This window comes from Symphalangus syndactylus, chromosome 24 (assembly GCF_028878055.3).
Source record: "Symphalangus syndactylus isolate Jambi chromosome 24, NHGRI_mSymSyn1-v2.1_pri, whole genome shotgun sequence".
NCBI lineage: Eukaryota > Metazoa > Chordata > Mammalia > Primates > Hylobatidae > Symphalangus > Symphalangus syndactylus.
This window is the reverse complement of record NC_072446.2, coordinates 63,956,363-63,980,963: the sequence shown is the minus strand read 5'-3', so window position 1 is coordinate 63,980,963 and position 24,601 is coordinate 63,956,363.

Genomic DNA, 24,601 nt, shown 5'->3' with positions numbered 1-24,601 from the left:
TCTTAGTGTCTCATCTACATCTTCACATCCACATCTTGTTTGTCTTTTCTACAGGCTCTTGCACCTACCCAATCACACATTTGCTATGTTGGTCAACTGGAACAGAAGGAGCATCTTGGTGGTTTCAGGATTTGGTACCGAATCCATATGCCCCATGCTGCACAGGGATACTCAGCTGGCTAAGCTGGTAAAGAGATGTAAGATGTAGAGTGAGGGATAGCCTGTATTTCCTAAAATAGCATAGCAGCAACTGCACTAATTTTAGATGAGGACACAAAATGCCTAGGGATATAAAGTTGTGTGTGTCTGCGTTTTAATCCAAGATGAAATTATACAAAGAAACTTGCAAGAAGCACAAGAAAAAAGATGTTGTGATTTTCACTCGAAGTGAAGTAAATGCAGGGGCTGGGAAATAGATGCCAGGCACCCCTCTCCAGCGTGGGTATGCCTGGCTGAGTCCCTGAGACTGCAGAGTAGCAGTGTTGAGTGACCACCATGTGTTCAGTGAGGAGCGAGTGCCAGAATATGCTCTAAGGAAAAGTGCAGAAAATAAACTTAAAAAGACAACTTATCAAAATTGGTAGTTTTTCAAGGAGTTGGGGGGTCACCAGGTGAGTAGTGAGGACAGAGTCAGTCATAGGATAAGAGAAAAGGCAGAAGAAGGGAGAAGGAGCTCAGTAAATGCCAGTAAATGGGCTGCTTGTTGATGGATGTATTCCACAAAGTTTGGCTGGAAAATGTGGCCAAAGAGAATTGATCTTGATTGGGCACATATATTATAAAAGAGGAAATAGTGCTTACCTTTTAATGGTTACATGAAGTGTGGACAATATCTTACATTTGAGGAAACCAGATTTGAAGTTGGATAGCTTGTCTGAGGTCACACGGCTAGCTGAGGCTCAAACCCATCTGTTCAATGCTAAAGCATTACATGCTATGTTGCTTCCTGTGCCAACTATTTTTCTGCTCTGTAACCTCACTGCATCCCTTTGAAATTTATTTTCTCCATGTCAAAGAATTGGAAATCTGCAACTCACTATTGACCAGACTCTGTCACTGATATTGTACAGCTAATTATATATATATTTTTCATAACTGTAATGATTGTTAAGGTAATGTTAAATAATATGTTCTAAGCATCTGTTGTATGAAGAATTATATCCTCTGCATAGTATAGGGTTGAGTTTCTTTTTATTTGTTCCCAGATTTTCCCCTTTTTCAGCTTTAAAAGATACTAGAGGCTGGGAAAGAAAGGGCAAGGAGAAGTGGATGGGAGGGAGGGATTGGGAGAGATTTGTTAAATGATACAAAATTACAGCTAGGTAGGAGGGTTAAGTTTCAGTGTTTATACAATTTTAGGATGATTATAGTTAACAGTAATATATATTTTCAAAATAGCTTGAAGGGGGATATTGAATGTTCCTGTCACAAAGATATGATAAATGTTTGATATGATGGATAGATATGCTAATTACTCTGGTCTGATCACTGGATCTTACATGTATGTAAACACCACTATGTACATCATAAATAGGTACAATTACTATATGTCAATTAAAAACATATCTAGTTAAATTTAAAAAAAATGATAGTTAAAAAATAAAAAGATACTTTCTAGCTATGGAGCAGCCAGAATTAGTATGTTCAAGTGCGGGGACTCAGTAACATCGTGATGTGGCCTTTTTTCTTACGGTTTCTCCCAGATTCTACTTGTAGAAAACAGACATTTTTAAAGTGTGTTCTCACTTGGGTCCTCGTTTTCTTCCTTCATTAATTGAGTTGTCCGCCTTTCAATCATACTCAGCTCTAAGGTGGAACCACCATAATTGCACCACAACCCTTCTAACTCCTGACCTCTGATCATTGCCTTTGTCCTTAACCAGTTCTGCATTTCTTCTCATAGCAGTAATCAAGCAAAAACCACTTCCTAGAAAAGTCTTCACCAACAGCTCTGTAGGTTATAACACTGCTATCTTTCTAGAGCCTTGTAGCATATGTGAATATGTATTAATACCTCATTCGTACACGTGCGTACGTGTAGTATATTATTTTAGATTAGGAAAAGTTCCCTGAGATCACCACAATCCCCATTTCCCCATTTTATAAATGAGGCACTGAAGCCCAGCGCTGTGACTTTGTCTGGGGTTACACAGTCACATTGTGGAAAATCCAGGACCACAGCCCGTCAACATCTGTGTTTCTTCCCATGACTCTGCCACCACTCAAGAATGCCAGGACAAGGCACATTACATGCCTGGCAGGTTTTCTTTCTGTGTGTTTTTTTTTTTTTGAGATGGAGACTCACTCTGTGGCCCAGGCTGGAGCGCAGTGGCACAGCCTCGGCTCACTGCAACCTCTGCCTCCCTGGTTCAAGCGATTCCCCTGCCTCAGCCTCCTGAGTAGCTGGGACTACAGGTGCATGCCACCATGCCCAGCTAATTTTTGTATTTTTAGTAGAGACGAGGTTTCACCATATTGGTCAGGCTGGTCTTGAATCCTGACCTTGGGTAATCCATCTCCCTCGGCCTCCCAAAGTGCTGGGATGACAGGCGTGAGCCACCATACCCAGACCCTGATGGGTTTTCTATGACTCGTGTTGGTGTGGAGGACATCCTGGGGCTGCTTCCAGAAGCATATCCTGCAATGAGGATTGGAGTGAAGGTGGTTTATTTAAACTATGCTCGAAACCAGTGAGGTTACAGAAGCAGCAGCTCAAGGAAGAAGAAGGACCAAGCAAGGATATGATTTCAGGCAAAGTTTCAGCCTTGGCCTGATCCCATGAGAATCTCAGGAGTGTAAGTTGCACTGCAGAGCTCTTTCCTTCTGGGTTCAAGGAGTTGGGTTTTCATATATCATCATCAGTCACTGGGTTTGGCTCCCCTTAGGAGACAGAAACTTCTGACTCCGTGCCCCAAGTGGCTCCAGGAACCCAAGAGAAGACCTCTGAAGGAAGCTGCAGGTACATGTGTACGGGTGCACAGCTATCTTCTTCATCCTTCATGTCTGAAGACCTCTTCAAAGAGGCCTTCCATGGCCCTGCTATCTAATGCAGGTCTGTCTCCACCCACCACTCTCTACTCTATTGCCCTATTTTATTTTCTGCGCTTAGTTGCTCTCTGAATGTATTTGTTTATACGTTTAAAAGCTCTAGGTCAATGAGGCCTGAGATTTCATATTTCACCAGTTTACCTTCAATCCTGAAAGAATGCTTGGCCCATAGTAGTTGTTTAATGTGTAGTTGTTGAATAGCAATGAGTGGATGGATTAAAAAAAATCGTGAAGTCTCTGTAGAGAAATGTGGAACTATTAGAAAATTCTGGCAGTATAGACTATGGCACACCAAATTTGTTATTTTCTCCTTAACATTATGCAAGGGAACATATGTGAAGGATTGTATTAAAGTTTAATCTGAGGAAGGTGTGTAGTCTTTCACATCATTGTAGATAATGTTAGTCTTAATGGGTGTATTTTACAGTGGTGTAATGTTTCCAGAATATTTTTTGAAGAAAATTATGGCATTGAAGGGAGGCTTTTAGTTCTTTGATACATTATATCTCTCAATAGAATATAATAGCTTCTTTTTCCCCCAGAAGATGTGTGAATTTCATTATATGTCATTATCTGATATATATGTTTGGCATAAAAGGCACTTTTCCTTTTTTGCATGGGACACATGTAGCAGAAAATTTCCATGAGTTGATGTCGTATTCTGCTCTACCATGTATTACGTTTGAGATAGCTGCAGCCCCTTTTCTTTTCTGCCAAGGTGGGGAGAATATATTGATTCATTACATCATTTGTATTCTATTCCTCAGACCAGAAATTGGCCCAGGCATTCATACTGGCACAAATCTTTCCCCCTGCACCAATAACTTTTTTTTTTCCTTTAGCCAAATACCGTTTCCCTGAGCAGCAATTTAGTCATTACCCCACGATATAAAAGAAATGTGAAATCTGTCACAGGGAAGATGATGCTGTGACACAAAGAGGGATCCTCTGGGAGGTTTAAGCAGGTTTTCAACACGATTGAAATGAATGTGACATTGTGTTCATATTCGTAATTAAATGTATTCTTTTTGATGTGTGTGTGAATGTGTGTGTTCTTTACTACAGAGAGAATGAAAATGAGAAAATGTGACTGCAGACTAATAACAGAAACCAATCTTAACTTTAAATATAGCATCTTAAATATGTGGGTCATGCTTTGATTTAAGTTCCAAGGCACTCAATCTAAAACATCAACTGTATAATTGTGACTTCAGGTATAGCCTAATAATAGATAGCTAATGTCATCCCCAGGAGGGCTGCAGTCATCTTTAGATGTCTTTCTCCTGTGCTAGGCATGAGAGGAGCAGCTATGGCTGGCCTCTTCACTGCTATGTCTCCAGTATCTGGACAGTGTTGGCACAAATAGGCACCTAACAAATAGTTGTTGAAATTGGAAATAGAAATAGGTGTGATTAAGACGGGGGTGGGGAGATGTGGGAGAAGAAAGAAGGGAGGAGAGGGGAAGAGGGGAGGAGAAGGAGAAAAAGAGATCTTCTGAAACAGATACGCCAGAAGCTCAGTCCCATGAGGGCAGTCCTATACCCACTGTGTTGTAAAGAAGTGCCCAAAACAAGTGAAGCAACTTAAAGATGTCAAAGTCCTGAGATGTTAATTAGGAAGAAAGCAAATTGGCTGTTAATATAAGATGTGGAGGATTACCATATAATTATCTCGATTCTTCATTCCTCCCTGTATCCATTCCTTTGCCAGACAACTTTGCGGTGTTCTCCAGACAACGAGGTGAGTGACTTGTTCCACTCCTTGATACGGGTTCAACCATGTGCTTTCCTTTGGCGAATGAAGTCATAGTTCAGAGACACAGGGAATGTGTGTGTGACTCTGACAATTCTTCAGTGGGGGGCCTCTGTTTATATTGATAATGAGATTTTAAAAAATGTGTTACAAAATTTATGAGCCCATATGAGAATACAGTGATATACTGATGAAGATTGAGAATAATGGGTGGAGAAGAGGTGCTTATGTATTTGCTTCCTATCCAATCAGTGCTTGAGAGGGGTTTGCGTAATCCAACTACCATCTCTTTCTGTCAGGTCCAGGAACCTTCTCTTCATTTTTTTGTTGTTTGTTTTTAAATTGTCAGATGTGTTATTCTGGGCTAATGTCATATTCTCTTAACTGCAAAAAAAGGCAGCAACTTGGCTGGGTGTGGTGGCTCACACCTGCAATCTCAGCATTTTGGGAGGCCAAGACAGATGGATCACTTTGAGGTCAGGAGTTTGTGATCAGCTTGACCAACATGGTGAAACCCCATCTCCACTAAAAATATAAAAATTAGCCAGATGTGGTGGTACACACCTGTAATCTCAGCCACTCAGGAGGCTGAGGTGGGAGGATTGCTTGAACCTGGGTGGGGGAGGTTGCAGTGAGCTGAGATCACACCACTGCACCCCAGCCTGGGTGACAAAGTGAGACTCTGTCTCAAAAAAACAGAACGAACAACAACATAAAACAGGTGGCAACTGTGTTATTACTGAGATTATTACAGGTAATTCAGAACCTGTTTATATACTAATAACGTGAAATGATATGGACATTTTTTGACTGCAGTTCCTTAATACCGCGTATTTACTGTTGATGAGTTTATTACGCGTGATGGTGCATGCCCCACTATGCCACCATAAGTACTATCTTCTAGTGACTCTCTTAAAGGTTGTTGAAGAGTGTCACAATTGTAAATCTTGCCCAAACTATGCAGGAAAATAGGTATAATTGTTTTCTGGTCATATTAGTACCATTTGGATTTTTTATAGAATAAAAATAGAACAACACACCTTCCAACCGCTTTTTCTCTTGAATTCTTTAGGCTATAATCACTATCCTAGAAGGTGATTTCTTAATGTTGATCTCACCCCTAACTTTTTCTCATCAACACCAGCAGGAAGAGTAGGTTAGGGGCTCTTAGATGGAGCAAGTAGAGAGGTCCCACAAGAGCAAGGAATGTGCATCTCTTGTGAGGCATGGTTAAGACTGATTCAGGAAAGCATTACTTCATTACATCAACTGGAAGGGTCTAGTGACATTGGAGACCAGTGGTCACCAAACCCTTGGAGAAGATAGGAGCAGCCGACTCCAGCTAATTTCTTGACATGGGCATGGGGTCTGAAAAAGAGACAGTGTGACAACTCTCAGAAGCAGTGCAGAAGCTCACAGAGTAAAGGATGCTTCTGTCACACCCACTGCCTTCAGGTATTGTAGACTCATGGAGGCACCATGATCAGAATGCAAATGGATAAGCACTAATCAAGCCGGAAGATGGGCTATGGATCATCAGTAGCTCAGAACCCTTATTTTGTCTCATGTCTGATGTGAGGTGAGTCACCACAAAGTAGCAATTCAGCACTGTTTTGCTGGCCCAATTTCATGGAACCTCATAAAAGAAAGAAATGTTCTGCTGGCCGGTCAGTGCAATCTGCTCACCCTGCCACCCTCCTGGAATCCCAGAACAACCACATAGGCAGGAGTCCTGGAGATCTTTGGGGCATCTGGTCAACTCCATGCATGGAATAAACAGTCAGAAAGTGTGCTGAAGGGAGAAACCGTGACTAAGCCCCACACGGATCCGGCTCTGGGCTTTGCACGCCCTGCTCAGATGGCACAACCAGCTCCAGCTGGTCCCAGCCACCAGAGAGGGATTTAGAAAAAGCCACAATAAGTGCTTTGGAAGACGAGGACCCACATGAAAACAGGTTCAGGGTTGAGCACATGTCCTTCCAGATGACACTGCTGACTCCAGCTGGTCCCAGGCAACGGAGAGGGGATTTGGAAAATTTGACAAAGGCACTCTAGAGCATGGACCCACTGGTATCCTGCACCCAACTTGACCAAGTCTAAGGGAGTTACAGTGGGATTCTCTGCCAGTTCCCAGCCCAGGCCTCAAGAGGACTTGAATATTTCTGCTTGCTTTCCATAGCCTCTGCTATCTCTATAAGAACATGCCATGCTAGCACGTTGGAAGGTGAGACACATGAAGCTGAGCTCTGTTTCCCTGGTAGTTCCTGCTGATAATCATCCAACCCTGAGACATGTGAGAAATCAGAACCAAGATCAGCAAAACCACGTAGGCAACACCCATCTGAACTCATTTATGAGTGCAATGAACATATGATTGTATACCACTAAAGTTTTATGCTTGTTTGCATGGCAGTGTTGTTATAGCAGTAGGTAACTAATCCAATTGGCTAGCTGAGGGTTTAGAAGCTAAGTGGAAAATCACTGCTCCACAGCAAGCATCAGACATCCCAGCAAGGTTTTTCCATTGTCAGCAGCAGCTGGAAGGAATGTCTGTGTGTGCACAGATATGTTTGATTCTTCAGATATAGAAATGACCAAAAATAGGAGAATTCTGCAGATGAAGAAAGATCAGTATGAAGGCTTTCTTCAGGTTGAAGGCAATAATAATTGCTTTTCTCAGCAGACTTCTAGGTACAGTCTCTGAGTGTACAGATTTTAGCTTGAAAGGCTTCAAGGAACAATACTAGAGCAATGCAGGATGATAAAGGCCAGATAAGTGCTGTTACAGTACAGGATGGAAAATAAAATCTTCTCAGGCAAAATTGGAGTCCTCAAGTATCCTCAGGGACAGAAGAGAATCTGGATTAGGCATAAAAACTAGTAGGACTTGTATAGATGAGAAAGAAAGCATTTTAGGTGGCAAAATCTTGTGTGGCAAAATAGAAAGAGCTCCTCATGGGAAGAATGCAATGGCAATTTGTACTGTATCTTCTGAGTTCAAGAAAAGGTCCTGGTTTAAAGTAGGAATGCGGGCATAGATTGGCATATACTGATAATATTAGAAATAGAAGGAAGATCCTCTCTCTTCCTTTGACTCAAAAAATAAGTTCTTTGATTCACGATTAACAGAGCTGATGTGCTTTGTGGCAACATGGATGTGGCTGGAGGCCATAATCCTAAGTGAATTAATGCAGGAGCAGAAAGCCAAATACCCATGTTCTCACTTATAACTGGGAGCTAAATATTGAGCACACATGGACATTAACATGGGAACAATAGACACTGGGAACTACTGGAAGGGAGAGGAAGGGAGGAGAGAATGGTTGGAGAAGCTACCTGTTAGGTACTATGCTCACTATCTAGGTGATGGGACCCAAACCCCAGACCCCAGCATCACACAATATACCCATGTAACAAACCTGCACATGTGCCCCCGTATCTAAAATAAAAGTTGAAATTAAAAATAAAATATAAAACAAATAAGTCAAGAAAAAGAGAGAGATGATACCAACCTTTATGTGATTCTGGAGCTGGTTCCAGTCCTGCTTGTTCACTCATTCACTTTAAAAATAGATATTTGTTATTTTTTATGGGTCGCATGCTTGATGGGGTAGAGACAGAGCAATAAGTAAACATGGCTGCTGGCCTCAAGGGCTCACAGATAAGCAAGGAGAAAAAAGTTGCCAACAAAATTGTTGTACAGTGTGATAAGCATTATAAAAGCCATTATAATGGGTACCAGGTGTTGTCTTCTGTAAAGGAGGTCCAGTCAGCTCAGTCTTGGTGGGATGGGAGAGGAGCTTATGTTGAGATTCACAGAAAAAAGGGGTATTGATCCAAGTCTTTAAGGATGAGTTGGAGATCACCCAGTAGACACAGAGACTAGTTATTTTTTTCCCTACTGGACCTAACACAAGCTTTTGAAGGCACAAAGTAATCCTTGAGTTGACTGTATGTTCCCTCTGATGACTCCAGCATTTGATTTATATTTTTCTTTTTTTTCCTTTTTTTTTTTTTTTTTAGAGACAATGTCTCACTCTCTTGTCCAGGTTGGAGTGCAGCTGTAGAATCATAGCTCACTGCTGCCTCAAACTCCTAAGTTCAACCAATCTTCCTTCCTCACAAGTAGATGAAATTACAGACACACACCACCACACTGGGCTAATTTTTGCTATGTTGTCCAGGTTGGTCTTGAACTCCTGGCCTTAAGCAATCCTCCTGGGTTGGCCTCTCAAAGTGCTAGGATTGTAGGTGTGAGTCACGGTTCCCAGGCCAGCATGTTCTTATTTGATAAGTTCAGCTAGTCTCAAGGAGGCACTTTCTGCTGCTGTTATTATTGTTATTATAATATGTGACTGGTTGAATTTGATATTCTTCTTTTGGTCCATAAGTGTTTATTTAATTCTTCAGGTAGGTGGTATTCATGGAGGTAAGACGTTGTGGTGCTTGGGTTGGACCATGTGGGATATCTTAATTTAAAGCTAAAGGAGGTGAAGCCAAGGGGATCCTGAACTGTATTTAAAATGAAAAAAAAAAAAAAAAAAAATAGCAAAGCTGGAGAGGTGCTACTGAGTGTAAACCCTAAAGGGTGAGATAAGGTCTATCTTAGCTCAGAGTCCCTAGAAGCAGAGCCTGGGATGCAGATTCTTGTGCAAGTGAGTGATTGAGGAAGGCCATTCAGAAGAAAGGGACTAAGAAAAGCAAGATGGGACAGAGGAAGGAGTCAAGCAAAACTGTAGCTTCAGCTGAACTCTAAGCCTCAGGCTGATCCCACGGAGAGTTCTGGTGTATACATGCACTGTAGCACTGGTCACCTTGAGTAACAGGCCTTTGTGCTCCCCTTTCAGTCTATCATTAGTTACAAGCTGCTACCCTCCCATCTGAAGTGGGAAGAAGCAGCATAACTCCTAGGCATTCTTGCCCAAGGTGATCCCCATTGGTCAGAGACAGTTCTCTGGAAAAGACAACTGTGAGCAGTTCGTAGTCAACTCTCATAGCAGCTGGGGAATGGTACACTGGCCCGGGAGAGAGAATTTGGGTGAAGCATCAAAATCAAGGAGATATATGGGAAAAACATGCCATGAAACGCAGACAGTCATTAAAAAGGGGTACTGGGCTTTTCTTTCCTGGGTACTGGTTCCATCACTTTAGCTTGACAAGTTTCTCTGTGTCTCCATTTCCTTGTCTATACAATGTTAATAATGGCAGCATCTACTTTATTTATTTTGGTGAAGATTAAATGAGACATTTCATGTAAAGCTCTTAGAAAAGTACCTACCACATATTAGAGATTTAAAAGTGTTTGCCATTTGACGGAGCTTCTGACTATGACCATCTCATGCCATGCCTCTTGGTGTTCCCAGTTGTCTTTACCTCTTACTAAGCAACGTTTGTCTCATTGAAATGCACAAGCTCTCCATTTAACTGCACAACAAAGTTCCTGAATCTTTGAAAAAAAAAAAAAAAAGCAAGGTCAGAAATGTGAAGACTTTAGAGCAACAAATAGAAGTCAAAAACATGTGCATGCTGTTCTGACAGAAAGATGGAGCCACACCAAACTTTCTGCAGAAGGCATACATGATGGATAATAGAGGTGACAGCTATTGGTGTACAAAAAAAAACTTGTAAAACTAAGATTATAAGTGTTATTATTTTTCCTTCCTCCCCTTTCTGTTACCATGACTTCTAATATTATTGGTACTTTCACTGCCATTTTTTGAAGGTCCAATAAATGTCAAGCACTACACAAGATGTGTGCCACAGAAAGAAAATGAATGAACAATGCTTTATGGTTACAGTGAGGGAATAAAATGTCTATATACTTTCAGAGTCTCAAAATCAAAACAAAACAAAAAACCAAAAAAACTGTTATTTAGTAAAGGGCCCCTGGGTTATCTGGAAAAGGCTTTTTTTGTAAATTGTACATCCAAAAAAGCAATAATGTATACATAACTTTAATTGGCAAAGATATTTAAATCTGATAAAATCAAGTGTTAGGGAGATGTGGGAAACCACTTTTGGTGAAAGTGTAAATTGGTTCAACTCCTTTAGGGCAATATTTAGCAATATCAGGCGTATCAGTTGTCTTTTACATACAATAATACTGTGCAACAAACCACCCTAAAACTTAATGTCTTAAAATAAGAATTATTTATTGCTACTGATAGGCTCACTCAAGTATCTATGATCAGCTAGACATGTCTAACAAGTTTAGGTAAGTCACGTGATTGAGTTTTGGCTGGCTGAAAGCTGGTCTAGGATGGTCACTGATACACCTGGACTCTCCTCCACCTGTTTCTTACATGTATCTGTTATATCCTTTTAGGCTAGATATATTTTTGGCAGTTTTAGATAAACAAACATGAAGAAGTTTAATTATGCAAAGGAGCAAGTAGAAATGCACAGTTTTTGTGCCTGTACCTGGATGACATTTGCTACCAACCAACTGGCCAAAGTAAGTCACATGGCCAAACTCAGAATCAGAGTACAAGAGGGCTACATTGTTATGGGGAAAACGGCATGGAAGAAGGGAGGCCATTAACTGGGGCCTAATTCATTAAGTAGCATGGAAGATTTACATATTCTATGACCCAGTGATCTCATTCATAAAATCTCTCAGTCAAGGAGAGATTTATAGGTTTGTTGATTGTGGTATTTTTTGTAATTGAGAAAAAAATGTTTGAAAAGGTACTAAATGTTTACCAAAAGAAGAGTTAAAAATTTGATAAAGTCATGTAACAAATGCCATTGTCGAGAGAAAATGAATGAACTGGAACTACAGCTAACACAAGATATGAATCTTCAAACTGAAATCTTAAGTACAAGAAAGCAAGTTGAGAAAGGATATTTAGAAAATGATATTATTTATAACAATTTAAAATAAAACACACCTACATGCAAAAGAGATTCTTTGTTTATAGAAACATACACAGTAAAAGAAACACCTACCAATTTATGTGGTTACTTCTGGGAAGGTAGGAAAAAAGAGGAAGAGAAGAAGAGAGGAAAGGAGAATGGAAGAGGACTTGATTCAGTTGTGTATGAATTATGTCTTTAAGAAGTTTTTAGTACATTTATAGGTGCTGGAATATCTTCTCAATTTTGAAATAATTAATAATATTAGCAGTTTCTTTAAGTTCAGCCCGTGTGTGTCCTTAAATCTAAAGTAACTCTCTTTAAACAGCATATAATTGGATCTTGATTTTTATTCATTCAGCTACTCTATGTAGTTTGATTGAGGAGTCGAATTCATTTACATATTATGTAATTATTAATAGAATGGAAAAACATAGTCTATGCAAATGGCAACCAAAAGAAAATGGGGCTGGCTATTTTATATCAAACAAAATAGACTTTAAGTAAAAAAAATTACAAGAGACAAGGATATATAATAGTAAACAGGTCAATTTAACAAAAAAATAGCAATTTTAAATATATATGCATCCAACATCAGAACACCTAAACATATAGCAAACATTTGCAGAACTGAAGGAAAAAATAGACAGCAATATAATAATAGTAGGAGACTTCAGCACCTCATGTTTAAAAATGGATAGAGCATCCAGATGGAAAATCAATAAGGAGACAGCAGACTTGAAAAATATTGTAGACCAAATGGATCCGGCAGACATATACAGAACATTCCATTCAATAGCAGCATAATACATTCTTCCAAACACACATACAACATTTCCCTGGATAGATTACCCAACAAGTCCTAACAAATTTAAGAAGATCAAAACCATGCCAAGTGTCTCTTCTGATCACAATGGAATGAAACTAGAAATCAATGTCAGAAGAAAAGATGGAAAATTCACAAACATGCAGACATTTAACAACATATTCTTGCACAATCAATGGGTCAAAGAAAATATTGAGAGAACTAGAAAATATTTTGGGACAAAAACAAAAAGCCAACATATCAAAACTTACAGGATGCAGCAAAATCTTTACTAAGAGGATTTTTATAGCGATTTTAACCGACGTTAAAATATGGGAGAGATCACAAACAAGCAAACTTCATACTCCAAGGCACTAGAAACAGAAGAACAAACTAAGCCCAAAGTTATCAGAAGGAAACAAATAATAAAGATCAGAGCAGATAAAGGAAATAAAATGCAGAAAAACAATAGAAAAAAGAAGAGGGGCTTTGAAAAGATAAAATTGATACAACTTTAGCTAGATTAAAAAACAGACAATTAAAGAAAGTCAGAAGTAAAAGAGATAATACAAATGATGCCACAGAAATGAAAAAGATCAGAAGAGACTACTATGAACAATTACACACTAATAAATTTTATAACCCAGAAAAAATTAAGAAATTCCTAGAAACATACAGTCTACCAAGACTGACTCATGAAAATGTAGAAAATTTGAACAGACCAATAACTAGTAAGATGATTGTGATGGTTAATACTGAATGTCAGTTTGATAGGATTGAAGGATGCAATATTGATCTTGGGTATGTCTGTGAGGGTGTTGCCAAAGGAGATTAACATTTAAGTCAGTAGGCTGGGGAAGGTAGACCCACCCTTAATCGGGTGGGCACCATCTAATCAGCCCCTGGCGAATATAAAGCAGGCAGAAAAACGTGAAGCGATGAGACGGGCCTAGCTTCCCAGCCTACATCTCTCTCCCATGCTGGATGCTTCTTGCCCTTGAACATCGGACTCCAAGTTCTTCAGTTTTGGGACTTGAATGGCTCTCCTTGTTCCTCATATTGCAGATTATTGTGGGACCTTGTGATCATGTAAGTTAACCCCATATATATATATATATGACCATATATATATGTGTGTATATATATACATATATATACACACATATATATATATCTCCTATACTGTCCCTCTAAGAGAACCCTGACTAATACAATTATTGACAAGTAATCAAAAACCTCCCAACAGAGATACTAGGACTAGACAGCTTCACTGGTAAATTCTACCAGATATTTAAAGAATTAATAACGATCCTTCTTAATCTTTACCAAAAAAATGAAGAGGAGGGAAACACTTATAAAATCATTTTATGAGGCCAGCATTATCCCAATAACAAAGCCAGACAAAGATGCTAAAAGAAGGCTGTAAATCGATATCCTTGATAACCATATATAAAAATGCTCTCAATGAAATATTAGTGGCCAGGCATGGTGGCTCATGCCTGTAATCTTAACACTTTTGGAGGCCAAGGCAGGAGGATTTCTGGAGCCCAAAAGTTTGAGACCAGCCTGGGCAACATAGAACCCATCTCTATTAAAAAAAAAAAACAACACAGTAAAATTAAAAAACAAAAACAGAAAAAAATAAAATATTAGCAAACCAAATCTAACAGCACATTAAAATATCAGATAGTAAGATAAAATGAGATTTAACTCTGCGGTGCAAGGATAATGTATTATACAAAAATCAATTAATGTGATACATCAAACTAATTGGAGGATAACAACCACATGATCATCTCAATAGAGGCTCAAAAAGCGTTGAGAAAATTCAACACCTTTTCATGATAAAAACTCTTAACAAACTAGAAGCAATAGAAAAGTTCCTCAACATAACAAATACCATTTATGAAAAGCCCTAACATCTTACTCAACCATGAAAAACTGAAAGTATGTTCTCTGAGATCAAGTATAAGGCAAGTATGCTATTCTCATCACTTGTATTCAACATAGTCCTAGATACAGGAAGTCCTAGATAGAGCAATTAGGCAAGAGAAAGAAATTAAAAAGCATCCACATTGGAAAGAATGAAATCAAATTCTCTTTGCTTGCAGATGACTTGATCTAATACATAGAAAACTCAAAAGGCACCACGAGCATCCTCCCCCAAATTGTAAGAACTAATAAACAAGTTCAACATAGTTGCAGAACACAAAATCTACATACAAAAAATCAGTTGCATTTCTTACACCACCTAGGAACTGTCTAAAAAGGAAATTAAGAAAATCTCACAATAGCAACAAAATAATAAAATAATTAGGAATGAAAACTAAGGAGACAGAAGACTTATTACACACTGAAAACTATAAAATGTTGATGATAGAAATTAGATACCAATATATGGAAAGACATCCTGTGTTTATACAGAAAGATTTAATGTTATTAAAATGTCTATACTATCCAAAGCAATCTACAAGTACAGTAAGATCCCTATCAAAATTTCAGTGGTGTTTTTTAAACATAAGTAGAAATAATAACTCTAAAATTCATTTCAAACAACAAAGGATCCCAAATAGCCAAAACAGTCGAGAAAGAAGAACAAAGTTGGCAACATCGTACTTCCTCAATTCAAAATACATTACAAAGCTATGGTAATTAAAACAATACAGTACTGGCATAAATATTTAGATCAATGGAACAGAAAAGAGAGCTCAGAAATAAAACCACACGTGTGGTTAACTGATCTTCAGTAAGGATGACAAGAATATGGAATGGGGAGAGGACAGTTTCTTAAACAAATGGTATAGGAAAACCACATATCCACATGCAAAATAATAAAATTGGACACATCTCACACTAGACACAACCATCAATTCAAGATGGATTAAAGACAAACATAAGAAGAAAACTTAGGGCAAAAGCTTTATGACATTGGTCTTGGCAATTATTTCTTGAATATGACACCAAAAGCACTGGCAACAAATGCAAAATAAACTAGTGGAACTACAGTAAACTGAAAAGCTTCTGCAGAGCAAATAAAACGATTAAAAGAGTGAAAAAGCAATCTAATGAGTGGGAGAAAATATTTGCAAACCATATATTTGATAAGGGGGTAAATATTCAAAATATGTAAGGAACTCTTTGAACCAAATAGCAAAAAAAAAAAAAAAAATGGGCAAAGAACTTGAATAGACATTTCTACAATGGCTAACAGGTGTATGAAAAGATGCTCAACATCATTAATCATCAGAAATGTAAATCAAAATCATAATGAGATATTACCTCATACTTGTTAGGATGGCTATGATTAAAAAACAGAAAAGTTAAAAGTTGGTGAGTATGTAGAGAAATTGGAACCTTGTACAGTGTTGGTAGAAATGTGAAATGATGCAATCCTTATAGAAAACAGTGTGGAGGTTCCTCAAAATTAAAAAATAAAAATACCATATGATCCAGCAATTTCACTTCTGGGTATTTCTAAGATAAATGAGGATCTCAAAAGACATCTACACTCTTATGTTCATTAAAGCATTATTTGCAATAGCCAAGATGTGGAAACAACCTAAATGTCCATTGATAAATGACCGCATAGAAAAATTTAGTAAATGCATACAACAGAATATTATTCAGCCTTGAAAAATGAAGGAAATTCTGCTGTTTGCAGCAACATAGATGAACCTTGATAACATTATGCTGAGTGTAATAAGCCAATACAGAAACAAAAGGACTGCATAATTTCATTATATTATATGTATGTATGTATCTAAAATAGTCAAAAACCTAGAGGCAGAGAGTTAAATAGTGGTTGCCCAGTTGTATTAGTCCGTTCTCATGCTGCTATGATGAAATACCTGAGACTGGGTAATTTACAAAGAAAAGAGGTTTAATTGATTCAGTTTCACATGGCTGGGTGGCCTCAGGAAACTTATAACCATGGCAAAAGGCACCTCTTCACAGGACAGCACCTCTTCACAGGACAGCAGCATGGAGTAAGTTCAAGCAGGGGAAATGCCAGACGCTTATAAAACCATCAGATCTCATGAAACTCACTCATTATCATTGGAACAGAATGGGGAAACTGCCCCCACAATCCAATTACCTACACCTGGTTCCCCTGCTTGATACATGGGGATTGTTATAATTCAAGGTACGATTTAGGTGGGGACACAGAACCAAACTATATCACCAGAGCTGTGGCAAGACAGAAATGGGAACTTGCTCTTCAACACTATAGTTTCAGTTGTGAAAGATGATTAAGTTCTAGGGATCTGCTGTACCACAGAATGCCTATAGTTAACAATACGGTATTGAACACAAAAATTTTTTGGGAGTAGATCTCATGTTAAGTGTTCTCACTGCAGTTAAAAAATAATATTAACATTTTCGGGGATTATTCTGCAAGCATAAAACATTTAGAGAATTTTACCTTGGAAAAAAATGGAGAACTCTTTCAACCATCTAAGAAGTATGCACGTGTGAGTTACTAAATCTACCAGTGCGAATAAACTGACATTTTCTTGGAATGACATAAGAGAAGGGCTAGTAATGTATGTATACTAGTAAACTGGACCAAAGAAGTTGCTACTCAGCTTTTAAGCAAATTCTCAAAACAGACCAGTTTCTATTGAAACAAAACCAAAACAGCCCACTTATAGATAAATTGAGTTTAAAAAAAAATCCCTGTGCAAGCATTATCACCCACCATAACAATGGAAATAAATGCTTTGTATATGCAATTAGGTGCAGATCCTTAATCTTACTTTGGTGGCTCCACTTCATGGAGCGTTTCAAAATTGGACTAGGGAGAGAGGAATGAAACAGCACCCTGAGAGCCCAACTGACCAGTGTTACTCCAAGGCTGGTCCATGACTCAGGAGCACTGGCATCACCCTGGAGCTTAGGAGAAATGCAATACTCGGGACCTGCATCAGGCACTCTGAGTCAAGATGCCTGAGGGTGGAGCCCAGCAATCTGTATCTTAACCACCTTCCCAGGTGGTTCTCGTACACACCCAACTTTGAAAACCACTGCCGGCCGGGCACAGTGGCTCACGCCTGTAATCCCAGCACTTTGGGAGGCTGAGGCGGGCAGATCACGAGGTCAGGCGATCGAGACCGTCCTGGCTAACACGGTGAAACCCCGTCTCTACTAAAAATACAAAAAGTTAGCCGGTCGTGGTGGCGGGCGCCTGTAGTCCCAGCTACTTGGGAGGCTGAGGCAGGAGAATGGCGTGAACCCAGGAGGCAGAGCTTGCAGTGAGCCGATATCAGGCCACTGCACTCCAGCCTGGGCAACAGAGCGAGACTCCGTCTCAAAAAAGAAAGAAAAAAGAAAGAAAAAAGAGAAAAGAAAAGAAAAAAAAGACAAGCACTGCCATCACCTCTTTTCAGATAACAAACAGATAATTGCATTTAAGCAATGAACACACCTACCGAATAGCAGTGACTTGTGATTATTCAACTGTTACTGAGAAATGCTCACAGGAGGTTTCTAAGGGACTGTGATGAGAAATTGGACATCAAGACAGGGATTTCAGTCCTTATTGCACTGAAATATATTTATTACACTAGTCATCTGAGGATAATACCAAGCAAAGTTGGAGACTGAAGAACTAAGAATGAAACTGGAAGATATACATATTTGCACTTATTTCCCATACTTTGAATATTTTCATACCTTGAATATTGCTTTTTAATGTAAAAATACATAGCTTTTTGTCATGTAATATATACATCACTGTCTATTTCACAGAGATTTCTCACAGAAAGAAAAGAGACTGCTCAGCTTCAAATCACGGTTTTATTTGCCTTAATGAAATAAAACGCCTGTGGAATTTAATGGAATACGGTACATAAAAGCTAACTTTTATTCTAGTGGCCACATCTATAAAAGTACAATTTTCAATGAAGGTAGAAATTCTGTAAAATTTAATCACCAACTATTCCCAAAATAGCTGACTATGAAATATGTTATAATCTTCATTTATGTGTCCACTTGTATCTTATTTTACTTGCCATCTATGAATTCTAAAGAACTTTAATGTCTTCAGAAGAGTATATTCTTTGTTAAAACACCTTTATGTTCTCTTATATTACTATTGACATTCATATGGAAGGAAAGCAAAATAATTTACCCCACAATATATTTCTCTGACATATTTTGAGATGGCTATTTAGAGAGCTTGCAGACCAGGATAGCCCTGCAAAGCTGTCTTCTGTAGAAGAGATTTATACCTGTAGAAAAACTAAAGTGAAGTAAAAAACAGATACAAACAGTCTTTCTCTGAGGCTCTCCCTTGTTCAGATCTAGGAAAGAGTAATGAGAGTTTGACACCTTTGAAAATCTGACGAAGAAACTTTAACCACAGACTACCATCTATTTTTTTTGAGGACTGTTATATGTGAGGTTTCATCTGCGTAACAAGAATGCTTTTGCTAGCTCAAACATGTCTCCTTTTCTATTTCTGTCCCTCAGCACTCTGAGTCAAGACCCTATTTTTTCTGTAACCTCAAGATGGTTAAAAGCATTAACTATTTGGACATTCTTGGTGGTTTTATATTTTGTATGTCTCCTGTGCACATATTGCGTTTGCCTTTTTTTTTCCTGTTAATCTATTGTCTGTTTTATAGACTCAAATTATCAAAGCTTCACGGAAAAGATTTAAACTTCCTACAATATATTAGTTTAATAAGTATGTATTGAGCATAAAGTATGTGCCAGCCACCATTCTTGGTGGTCAAGATAAATTAGCAACCAAAACAGACCTGGCTGCTGACGGCATGGGTTTACAAGCTAGACCAGGTTTGGGAAGACAGACAAAATACAAATGCGCAATTTTATAATATGTCACAGGGTGATAAATGTTGTAAATAAAATTGAAGCAAGGTGAGTGCATCAAGAATCATGGTAGTGCTATGAGGTGAGTGGCCAAAAATGTTCTCTGATTAAATGACTTTCTTGGGGGAAGAAAGAAAATGAAAGGGGTGGGGGTGGTAATATGGGAAAAAGGGATCTCGATGAGAACCAATAGAGACTGCAAAGACCATGTGAGGCAGGAACATGCTAGGAGTTTATGAAAGTAATGGGGCCAATTTGGCTGAAGCTGGAGAAGAGAGGAAAGTGCCAGAGGTCAGTTGCACAAACCTGTTTGATTTGGTAACTTGTGGGCAATCAGCTCTTTTAATGCCAAAAGAGATTTTGGAGGCTTATCTCAAATCAATTGACTTCATTTCTATGCCATATGCAAATTATTCAGCTAACAGCAAAATACCATTTAGAGGATAATTTGCACTCCTGTCAGTATTAGTGAATGCTTGTCTGTTGTCTGCAGTATAATATTGGCACATGGTTGGGGATACTAAAAAGAAAATGCATGCACTGCTGAATGGCGTCCTCTTCCTCTCTTTTAGGAGAGTTCTCTTGCCCATTTCCCATCATTGTACTGAAATTTAGAAACATGTTTTTTTTTCTTTTTTTTTTCCTTGGCCAAGACTCAGAGCAGAATGGGAATGGAGGGTTTTGTAAATGAGTTATAAACACCTTTATTTTTTAACCTGGGATGATCCTTGGAATTTTGGTGAAATCTTTTTGACTTCACATATTACATTCCTAGCGATGAATTTTTTAATACAAGGTAACATGTTTTAAAATACTTTGGATAGTAGTGACTCACAGAGGGCAAGTCCATGTCACAATGTGTCTGTGATGTATCTGTAGCTACTGAAAATTTGGGAGGCCATGGCTTTCTTCACCCTGGCCTTCTTCCAGCTCTTAGAACCTGTCAAGTCTCCTCCTGCCACAGAACAGTGCATGTGCTGTTTTTTTCCTGCTTGGGTGTACATTGCGATGATCTGGAGATGCCCAGACCACACCACAGGCACAGTAAACCAGGATCTCTGGGGCGGGATCCAGCCATCATTACTTTTTAAAGTTCCTATGAGATTTCAGTTTGCAACCACTGGCACTTTGCTTCTCACTCACCTCCCATTGCACTTCACCCTGCTCCTCTTTGGTTTCCTTGCTTAATATTACTTCCTGAGACACCTTCGCTGACACTCCCCTGCACCAACCCCAAGTCAAATCCTCCTATTCTCTGTGTACCTTCCCTTTGGAAGGTTTATCATAGTAGTAATTTTACATTTCTTTGTGACAATATTTGCTTAATGTTTGTCTTCTCCAAACTCTTTAATAGACTTGTTTACTGTGACATCTCAGACTTGGAATCCTGTTATCTTAATACCAATAATAATGGTTAAATCTGTGTTCATTTATTTCCCTATCTTTTTTTCCCTGAATTATCAAGTGACCTCTGTAAGCACAGGAAAATAATGCTGATTGAGGTTATTTAAGGCAATTTATTTTTCCCAAACAGAGCTTTGTAGTTCAAACTAAAGTAATTGAGAGGACACCCCATAACAGGAGACTCTAAGTAGAATGCACGTCCTTGTTTTCTGCTAAACAATTTTTGTGAACGTGGACTTTGCTTTATGTGCAGGAAATCATACGGTGTTTAAAAAATGTATTTTCTCCTCTTTGCGAGCTCCATAGGGGAAGTGACTATATCGATTTTCTAACCATTAAATAAATTCCCAGGGCCTAGGACTTGGCACCCATTAAACATTCAATAAGTGTTTGTTGAATGAATGAATGGGGCTTGCGGAGGACTCCTCTAGTGTGTTATTTTATTTTTCAGGAGATTCCAATTCACTTAAGGAAGAAAGGTAGTGATTCTCGTTCCTGGCTGGATATCACCATCACTTGGGATAGGAGGTGTTGGAAAATACTAATGTCTAGACTCCAACCCAGACCAATCCCCCAAACCAGAATGTTGGGGGTTGGGGCTTTTTACTTGAGGCCTCTAGTTTTCTATTACTGATTAATAAATTACCTGCTTAATTGTCAGCTTAATTTAGCAGCTTGAATCAACATAGAGTTATTACCCCACAGGCTATGTAGGTCAGGAGTTCAGACACATAGTAGCAGCATTCTTTGCTCAGGTCCTCATCCAGCTGAAATTAATTTGTTGGCCAGGGCTGCAGTTCTCTCTGTGACTCTTGATTCTCTTCCAAGCTCCCTGGTTGTTGACAGAAGTCATTTCCTTGTGGTTATCGGACTGAGGTCCCTGTTGTCTTCCTAGCTGTTGACCAACAAACACTCTCGGTTTCAGGAGGCCATGCTAGGTCCTTGTCACGTGGCCCCCTCTATCTCAGCAACAGAGAACCTCCTTGCTACAAAACCTGCTTCCTGCTTCCAATCTCTCTGACTTCTCTTCTGTGACCGGTGAGACAAACCTCTCTTTGTTTTTAAAAGGCTTGGATGATTAAGCCTGGCCTATCCAGATAATCTCCCTTGCTTTAAGTCAACTGTGCCATAAAACACGACCTGATGACAAAAGTGAAATCTATCAAATTCACGTTCCTGGTGAGGCAGGAGAATACACCCTGGAGGCAGGGAACCTAAGGACTTCCTAGAACTAAATCAAACAGAAACACTTCAGCTATGACAGGAAATATCCTCTTCATTTACATCGGGTATACACCAAGTAACCAATAGGAAACCTCTAGAGTGTATTGAAACCACAGATAATTCTGTGACCAAGGCCCTTGAGCCACTTGCTCAGGCCCGCTCCCACCCTGTGGAGTGTGCTTTCATTTCCAATAAACGTCGGCTTTTGTTGCTTCATTTTGCTTTGTTTGTGCGTTTTGTCCAATTCTTTGTTTAAAGCGCCAAGAACTGGACACCCTCCACCCCTAACACTGGGGAATATGCAGGGAGTGTAAACTGGGAATGGGTGTAGAGTACCTTTTGGAGACTATCTTATTCTGATGACCACAACTGATATTAAACAACTTTCTAGTTGAGATTGAGAACCATTGGGCTAAACATATCAAATATTTCAAATAGCAAAGTATTAAGTGATCTGTCAACAAAATAAAACTAAAGTAATTGAGAGGACACCCCATAACAGGAGACTCTAAGTATAAAGCACGTCGTTATTTTCTGCCAAACAATTTTTGTGAACATGGACTTTGCCTTTTGTGCAGGAAATCATATCATTCTGCTGACCACAACTGTTATTAAACTTTCCAGCTGAGATTGAGAACCATTGGACTAAACATATCAAATATTTCAAATGACAAAGTATTAAGTGATCTTTTAACAAATAAATTTTTATTTGTTTTTTTCATATTTGAGGAACTTCATTTTTTTATTTTTATTTTATTATTATACATTAGGTTTTAGGGTACATGTGCACAGTGTGCAGGTTTGTTACATATGTATCCATGTGCTACGTTGTTTTGCTGTGCCCATTAACTTCATCATTTAGCATTAGGTATATCTCCTAATGCTGTCCTTCCCCCCTTCCTCCACGCCACAACAGATCCCAGAGTGTGATGTTCCCTTTCCTGTGTCCATGAGTTCTCATTGTTCAAGTCCCACCTATGAGTGAGAACATGCGGTGTTTGGTTTTTTGTCCTTGCGATAGTTTACTGAGAATGATGGTTTCCAGTTTCATCCATGTCCCTACGAAGGACATGAACTCATCATTCTTTATGGCTGCATAGTATTCCATGGTGTATGTGTGCCACATTTTCTTAATCCAGTCTATCCTTGTTGGACATTTGGGTTGGTTCCAACTCTTTGCTATTGTGAATAGTGCCGCAATAAACATACGTGTGCAGTGTGCATGTGTCTTTATAGCAGCATGATTTATAGTCCTTTGGGTATATACCCAGTAATGGGATGGCTGGGTAAAATGGTATTTCTAGTTCTAGATCCCTGAGGAATCGCCACACTGACTTCCACAATGGTTGAACTAGTTTACAGTCCCACCAACAGTGTAAAAGTGTTCCTATTTCTCCACATCCTCTCCAGCACCTGTTGTTTCCTGATTTTTTAATGATGGCCATTCTAACTGGTGTGAGATGGTATCTCACTGTGGTTTTGATTTGCATTTCTCTGATGGCCAGTGATGATGAGCATTTCTTCATGTGTTTTTTGGCTGCATAAATGTCTTCTTTTGAGAAGTGTCTGTTCATGTCCTTTGCCCACTTTTTGATGGGGTTGTTTGTTTTTTTCTTGTAAATTTGTTTGAGTTCATTGTAGATTCTGGATATTAGCCCTTTGTCAGATGAGTAGGTTGCAAAAATTTTCTCCCATTCTGTAGGTTGCCTGTTCACTCTGATGGTAGTTTCTTTTGCTGTGCAGAAGCTCTTTAGTTTAATTAGATCCCATTTGTCAATTTTGGCTTTTGTTGCCATTGCTTTAGGTGTTTTAGACATGAAGTCCTTGCCCACGCCTATGTCCTGAATGGTAATGCCTAGCTTTTCTTGTAGGATTTTAATGGTTTTCGGTCTAACATGTAAGTCTTTAATCCATCTTGAATTAATTGTTGTATAAGGTGTAAGGAAGGGATCCAGTTTCAGCTTTCTGCATATGGCTAGCCAGTTTTCCCAGCACCATTTATTAAATAGGGAATCCTTTCCCCATTGCTTGTTTTTGTCAGGTTTGTCAAAGATCAGATAGTTGTAGATATGAGGCATCATTTCTGAGGGCTCTGTTCTGTTCCATTGATCTATGTTTCTGTTGTGGTACCAGTACCATGCTGTTTTGGTTACTGTAGCCTTGTAGTATAGTTTGAAGTCAGGTAGCATGATGCCTCCAGCTTTGTTCTTTTGGCTTAGGATTGGCTTGGCAATGCGGGATCTTTTTTGGTTCCATATGAACTTTAAAGTAGTTTTTTCCAATTCTATGAAGAAAGTCATTGGTAGCTTGATGGGGATGGCATTGAATCTATAAATTACCTTGGGCAGTATGGCCATTTTCACGATACTGATTCTTCCAACCCATGAGCATGGAATGTTCTTCCATTTGTTTGCATCCTCTTTTATTTCATTGAGCAGTGGTTTGTAGTTCTCCTTGAAGAGGTCCTTCACATCCCTTGTAAGTTGGATTCCTAGGTATTTTATTGTCTTTGAAGCAATTGTGAATGGGAGTTCACTCATGATTTGGCTCTCTGTTTGTCTGTGATTGGTGTACAAGAATGCTTGTGATTTTTGTACATTGATTTTGTATCCTGGGACTTTGCTGAAATTGCTAATCAGCTTAAGGAGATTTTGGGCTGAGACAATGGGGTTTTCTAGA